This window comes from Abramis brama (assembly GCF_963993115.1).
Source record: "Abramis brama genome assembly, chromosome: 12".
Lineage (NCBI taxonomy): Eukaryota > Metazoa > Chordata > Actinopteri > Cypriniformes > Leuciscidae > Abramis > Abramis brama.
Window position 1 is genome coordinate 207302 of NC_139974.1, and position 7476 is coordinate 214777.

The 7476-nt window shown below is 33.5% G+C and overlaps 1 long non-coding RNA gene across 1 annotated transcript; it reads right to left on the minus strand.

Annotated features, from left to right (window-relative positions):
- Positions 1–773: 773 nt before the first annotated feature.
- On the minus strand, positions 774–6702 carry LOC311094084. Its single transcript, XR_014608558.1, has 5 exons — positions 6630–6702; positions 6254–6332; positions 6000–6052; positions 5312–5368; positions 774–1991 (listed from the first exon to the last, which is right to left on the minus strand). It is a non-coding gene; the product is annotated as an uncharacterized lncRNA (long non-coding RNA).
- Between the last annotated feature and the right edge of the window lie 774 nt (positions 6703–7476).

The window sequence follows — 7476 nt, forward strand, 5'->3', positions numbered from 1 at the left end:
AATATAATGGTGACAGCGGCAGAAAATGGACTATTTGGTGTAAAAGTGTAGTTCTGTGTCTGTCTGGGTGTGTTTCGCCTGTTCTGGATCGCCTGAGTTCCCCGTGCTCATTAGCTTCCACAGCTCCTGATTTACACACCTGTGCTCTTTCATGTTGATTACTCTCCCCGTGTGTTTAAGACCTCCGCTCTTTCAGTTCATTGTTCCCTGTCAGTTCAGTTTATGTGGATGTGTTGCTTCTTGTGTATTCTGTTATTATTGGATTAAAAACTATTCTTGTTTGAGTTCTTCGTCATGCGCTTTATTACAGTTTTTCACAATTGCTAAAACCCTAATCCCCAATTCACCACACAAATCTCTTCTTACTGTCTGGGTCCGGTCTTCGGTTACACAAGTGGATATACTGTACTTTTTTTACGTAATTGCAGACTTTATTCACTGTAATGTAGACTCCCTAATACCGTATAATATGCATGATGTTTTAAATTCTCTTTAGTCATATTTTCAGAAATGCAAACTTTGGTTGGCAAAACCATGAGCACTTAGTTCAGCACAGGCTTTATTGAGCCGAGCTCTGCTGAGCTGTAAGTCTTCTGATCTGACTAATCATGCAGGAAAATAACAATAAAACATGAAACACTGATTGGCTGATGGAGGAGACCAATAGCAAGTGTCAGAAAATAAAGCTGAGGGACAAAACTATGCTCAGGAACACTTATTCTCCCAAAAGAGCATCATACAGTAAATAAAAGGAAAACTGCAAAATGATAAAAATAGAGCCAAATTTAAACATTTATTTAATTGTTTACAACAACAGATTACGCACATTCTCATTTTCCATTATATAGCCAATGTCAAAAAAAAATCTTCCCAGTTCTTTTTGAATTTGTTTGATTTCCAACAGAGAAAGATGCACAGAATTTTTTAGAAGCTTGTCAACAAATTGCTCTTTCAAGAACTTTCTTGATGCGTCTTCCACTATTTTATCCCACCAAGGAAAGAAAACTCCATGATAATAACTGCAGATTTCATTGATAATATTAGCACAATCATTAATTAGAAGATCAGATATTTCTTTAGTAAATTTCTTGAAAATGTTTGCACCATATTCATGAAAACCATCATAAGTATTGAATAAATCTGATTTTTGAAGTTTTAACAAATTGAACAAATTATTGTCAATTTCATTAAATTGTTTCTTAATATCACAATTTGGCATTTTTGAATAAAATTGCTGAAGTTTGCGTTCTGGCCTGTGTTTATTAGCTTCCATTAAAAACGTTTGCTTTTGTACTTCTGAAATAATTTGTCTGTAAACTGGGATTAATAATTCCTTGTCATCTTCTGTATCATCATTTGTTTTTTGCGAAGAAGTTTTAATTATTCCAGAAGTAGAAATACAATCTTTAATAGAATAAGAAGGCACGTTTTTCTCACACGAGCCACTTAGGCCCCAGGGTTTATGATATCCAATAATAGTTTTTATGCCATGCTTCTCATGTAATATATATGCTATGAGAAAAGCCTGGATCATGCAGGGCACATGGCCGTGTCTGGCTAAACATGGGCTATTTGTAGAGTAGATATAAACTTCTGAATAATCACAGTTACTTTCATAATAGATTTCTAGAAGGAGTTTGAATATTTTATCTTCAGTATGCTCTCCATCTGAGAGGTAATGAACTTCAGTTCTACTCTTGTCCAATGATCCATCTTTTTTTCTAAATAATACAAAAGCAAATTGTTTCTTTAATTTCTTTGCTTCTTTTGCTTTTACATCAAAATCATTGAAACATTCATTAAAAATATGACTATTTTTTGCTTCTAGATAAAAATATTTGTAGTTTTTTATAATATTCGGAATTTGACATAAATATTTCAAGGATTTTTTTCTGTTACAGAAGTCTCTATAAATGATGCCTGAACCAATAAATTTCATGATAAAATCTCCATCCTCCATCTTCTCATACGACTCAGTTCTGGAAATAGATCTATTTAAAAAAAGAAGAACAAAATGATGAACAATATAACAAATAGCAGAATGTTAATGTAGATGTAACATTTAATCATGCTCTTAAAATTGTCCCTTCCACTTTGATATTATATATTATTTAATTATAATAAAGACTAGAGTCTCATTTATTTATTTATTATCCTTTATTTTTCCAGGAAGGTCCCATTGAGATTAAAGAAATCTCTTCCTCCAGGGAGTCCTGGCCAAGATGGCCATTCTACAAGTCACACATTTACAAACATATGACACATATAAAACATTCTAGACAGTCAAAGTACAACATTCATCATAAATCAATAAATTAAGTAAAACAGCAACATGATTCATTCATTTTAGACTGCAGTAAATTTTTAAATATATTCAAAGGAGGAATTGTTTCTAGTGGAACAATAGCTTGAAATTCATTCATTCACAGCCATGGGGCATAGTAAGCGAAAGATGATTTTCCATGCTCTGAATGTACCCTAGGTACTACTAATTTAATCCCATTAGATGATCTGGTGCTATAGTTCTTTCTACATAAACATAGAAGACTAGTGATGTAATTTGGAAGCATACCCATCAATGTCTTTACAATAAATACTAACATATGTGATTTCCTCCTTTGAAATAAAGAGGACCAACCCAAATAGTTGTACAACAAACAATGATGAGTACGTGAACAAGAATTGGTTATAAAACGCAATGCAGCATGATAAACACCATCCAGTCTTTTCAATAAATATGTAGAAGCATGCATATAAACAGTATCACCATAATCTAAAATAGGTAACAAAGTACTCTGTATAATTCTCTTTCTAGCTGTAAAGGAAAAACATTTTTTTCCCCGAAAAAGAAAACCCAATCTTGGTTTAAGCCTTTTCACCAAGTAATTAATATGAACATCAAAGGCTAACTTCTCATCAAGCCATATTCCTAAATATTTATAAGTTGGTACTCTTTCTATATGTAAGTCTTCAATAGTCAGAATAGGCGGGACAGTGGACATAGAACGGCTGCGTGTAAAAATAATATACTTTGTTTTATTTACATTTAAGACTAATTTCAATTTTAACAAAGCAAGCTGAAAAGTATAAAAAGAATCCTTAAGAATTTCAATAGCCTGAGACACAGAGGATGCAGTGGAATAAATAATTGTATCGTCAGCATAAAAATGTAGCTTTGCCGATTGTATTCCCTGTCCCAATTCATTAATAAAAATAGAAAAAAGAAGTGGTGCCAGTAAAGAACCTTGCGGGACACCCTTCTTAACTATTACCAAGGCTGAGGTGTAATTTTCCGCAGCAACACACTGTGTTCTATTTGATAAATAGCTTTTAAACCAACTCACAGCCGAATTACCGAAGCCTATACTTCTAAGCCTCTGCAACAACAGGGCATGATCTACCAAGTCAAACGCTTTTGTCAAATCAACAAATAAGGCCGCACAGTGCTGTCTCTTATCGAGAGCAGTGATTAAATCATTAGTAACTAAAGTAGTAGCTGTTATCGTACTATGGCCCGCTCTAAATCCTGACTGAAATGCGTTTAGAATATTATGACTAAGAAGATACTCTTTCATTTGATCATTTATAATCGATTCAAAAACTTTTGCTACAACCGGTAATTTAGAAATAGGACGATAATTATTCAAATCGGAAGGGTCGCCTCCTTTTAGTAATGGCATAACCATAGCCGATTTCCAAGTTGGCGGAATTACATTAGTCGATAGACTTAAATTAAAAATAGATGCAATAGGTTCAGCAATAATATCTGCAGCGACTTTTAAAAAAATTGATTCAATTTTATCTGACCCGCCTGATTTCTTACAGTCTAAATTTAAGAGTAGTTTATGAACTTGGGGCGGCAATACAGGGGCAAAGGAAAACAGATCTGATTCACTATTAGTCAACTCATCAGTTCCCTGTTCATCAATGACCAGTGAGTTGTCTGTTATCGAGCTAGCTGAAATAAAATGACTATTAAACATATTAACAATATCAACCTTATCTGTAATTAATCTTTGGTTCAGTTTTAAAGCTTTTGGAAAATTAGTAGATGTTTTTAATCCAATAAGAGATTTCGTTAATTTCCAAAATTTAGAAGGATCATTCACATTATCATTAATCAAATTTAAATAATACTGACTCTTCGCACTTTTTATCAATTTTGTACACTTATTTCGTAATAATCTATATTGAGACCAATCCTCCTCACCATTTGTTTTCTTTGCTTTAGACCAGGCCATATTTCTTTGCTTAATAAGATTAGAGACGGATTCATTAAACCAAGGATTATTTCTTCCTCTCACCCGAAATCTACGTAACGGAGCATGTTTATCACAAATTTCTAGAAAGATAGATTTGAAATAATCCCAAGCATCAACCACATCAGGTATAATTGAAACTAATTGTAAATCGCTATTATATACATCATGCAAAAAAGCTTGTACATTAAAGTTTTTAAATTGACGTTTAAATATAAATCTGGGTGAACTCTTAGGCATCTTAAAATTTCTCACACAAGATATTGCACAATGATCACTAACATCATTACAAAAAATTCCTATTGCAGAGAAAACATGGGGTATATTAGTTAAAATAACATCAATCAATGATGATTTACTCATATCCTTTCCATTTAGGCGAGTTGGTGAATTTATCAATTGCTCTAAACACAAAGAATTACAAACATCCTTAAAATAATCTGATGACGGAGACAACCAGTCCCAGTTTAAGTCCCCCATTATGACTAAATCACAGTTAGTCCAATTGTGAAGCATATCCGTAAGCAATGAAGTTGCCTCACTTGAAGCTGAAGGTGGGCGGTAACAACCGACCACCATCATATCAGACCCATTAGGTAAAGATACTTTAATAGCTAACAGTTCAAAACACTTTGAAAAACTAACTGACTGACTACAAACACAATTCATATTTACTTTAGTGTAAACTGCAACCCCTCCTCCTTTTTTACTACGATCAGCTCTAAAAACATTATATCCATTAATGTGTATCATATCATCTGTAATTGATTTTTTCAGCCAAGTCTCCGTGAGTATTATGATGTCAGCATCAGTTGAATCTACCCAGATTCGCACTGTATCCATCTTATTTACCAAACTTCTCACATTAAGATGAAAGAATCGTATGCCATTACTTGATTTAAGTTCCTCTGGTGTTTGAAGCTGGGCCAACTCATGGGTCTAAGACTTTATCATCTGACCTGTTTATGGAATTAGGTAGATGAACGAATGTAAAAAAAAACACTGTTTTACATACTTTTATACACTTACAAAATATGTCTATGTTAACTTACCCATTAGTTAAAATTAGTTGGTATTTTGGAAAATCAGGTGGATCTTTGGAGTATTTTCTGGAAAAAGTAAAGTAATAAAACATTATTTTTTTGTTCATCTCCATGGAAAGATTTACATTTTAATACACACTGTTAATTGTTGACTCTTTCTTTCAATTTGAATATTAATCATATTATCTTCAGGATAATGCAAGAGCATTATAATTAAATTTCAACTGAATCTAAATCATATTATATAAATAAGAAAGAAAATAAAAGATGATTCAGAAGAAATCAGTTTTAAAGATTTGTAATGTCCTATCAGAAACAGTAAATCAATACTTTTGATTTGATTTATTACTATTATTTCTAAACATCCATGGATACTCACCATCCCTATATTAGTCACATTGATAAATACAATAATCATACATTTACAGCTGTAAATTTATTCAGATAATGGCATTAATCTGCAGTCCATATATTTCTCCAAATAATTATGCTAAGGTCACTCATCTACAGTATCTGAGTTGCTGATCCAGTAAAATAACTAACTGAATCCTGACACAGGCTCTGCATTCATTTTCCCCTCAAAAGTGAGTCGCATTCACAAAAAAGCTTAAGACTCACTGCTTTAAAACATAATAGTAGCATCAAGCACATGATGAAGCAGCGTGTAAAGCAGTGAACGTCAGTTTAATGTACTTACAGAGGAATCTGGTCAGAGCTCGGTGTGACGCGAGAGTCTTCTGGTGAAGAACTCTATAACGCAAACCAGGAGTCAGAGAAAGAGGGAAATTAGCAGAAATCATTTTATAAGGTGATTATAACATTGTGTTTAACGCAGCATCAGAGCCTATGAAGCGGTCATGTGACAAGGAGAGGTGAACGAATCAGCTCTTATTTCTGTACATGTTCAGCTGTCATGTGACAAAGAATAAATGACTCGGACCAGAAGCCCACCTCAGATGGAAACACTGTCCGTTTTCTCCGCCGATGACCCGGTCGATGGCTGATGGCCCCAGGAAACACCATGATGGCCCTGGTAAAACCACATGAATGATTGTAAATATATCTGAAGCAATGAAGAACACAATCTTTGTATCTTCTGTGGGGCTAAAGCCTCATTGTAAGGAAAATGTGCTTTTTCCCACTCCCATGTTGTGTGATTTACAGAATTAATATTTTTACTTTTTCTACAGTTAATGAAACATTTGCGTATTTGAGTAAAACAAAAATCATACAGAAAACATTGTTCTCAAAACACATTTGCAGATTTTATTCATTCTCATCAACTACATCAATCTATTCTACAACATTAAATATTAGATCAACTTACCTCAGAATTAACTGTGTGTTGTCGCTGATGATTTCATCAGACTTCACAAGCCCTATTTTAAACCATCTGGTGGTTTGGAAGAAAACAAATGGTCACAGGTAGCTGTTGTAATAAACACACAACGACTGGAGTAGATAATCAAACAGTCTTTAATAATAGATCCAAAAGAATCACAGAGTTTTATAAAGAAAGGTACCATAAGTTGTTGTTAAACAATTTATTAAGAAAGTGTTATACAGTATATTGTACGACACTTGTAAAATCATTTATTATGAAGCTGGTTTATTAAGAAAAACACTGCAATTGTTGTTGTACAATTATTTATTGAGAAAATGTATTAGAAAGAGCTTTGCCAAAGAAAGAAGAAAAATGCAATTATTACCGTCTATGTGTTGCGGACGAGATAGAAGATACAGCGATGAAGAAAAGGTCCAGAAGAAGGAGGACAAAGAGGCAAAGGCTTCATATGGACATATGGGAGTTTTAGGGAGTTTCCAGGAGGGGATTTCTGAAGATGTCAGAAAGTTTGATGGACTTTAAAAAGGACTGTAAAGGAATGTCCAGAGAGACGCTGATTGACCAAGGACGTCTCCGGTGTCAGATGCCTTGCCATTGCGCCTCATGAAGATGAAAGCTTGTAAATTATTTGGTTTTGATTCACTTTTATTTTTATTTTATACATCAGGACCTTTTATTTAAACTAGTTAACCTGTATTTAATAAAAAATATAAATAATTGAAATTAAGAAGTTAGCCTGCCATAAGTCTCTGTTTAACAAAAGATTGAGCTGAACTGACCACGGAGAAGCCTTCTGTGATCTCAGTATTGTAAGTATGGAAATTCAAAT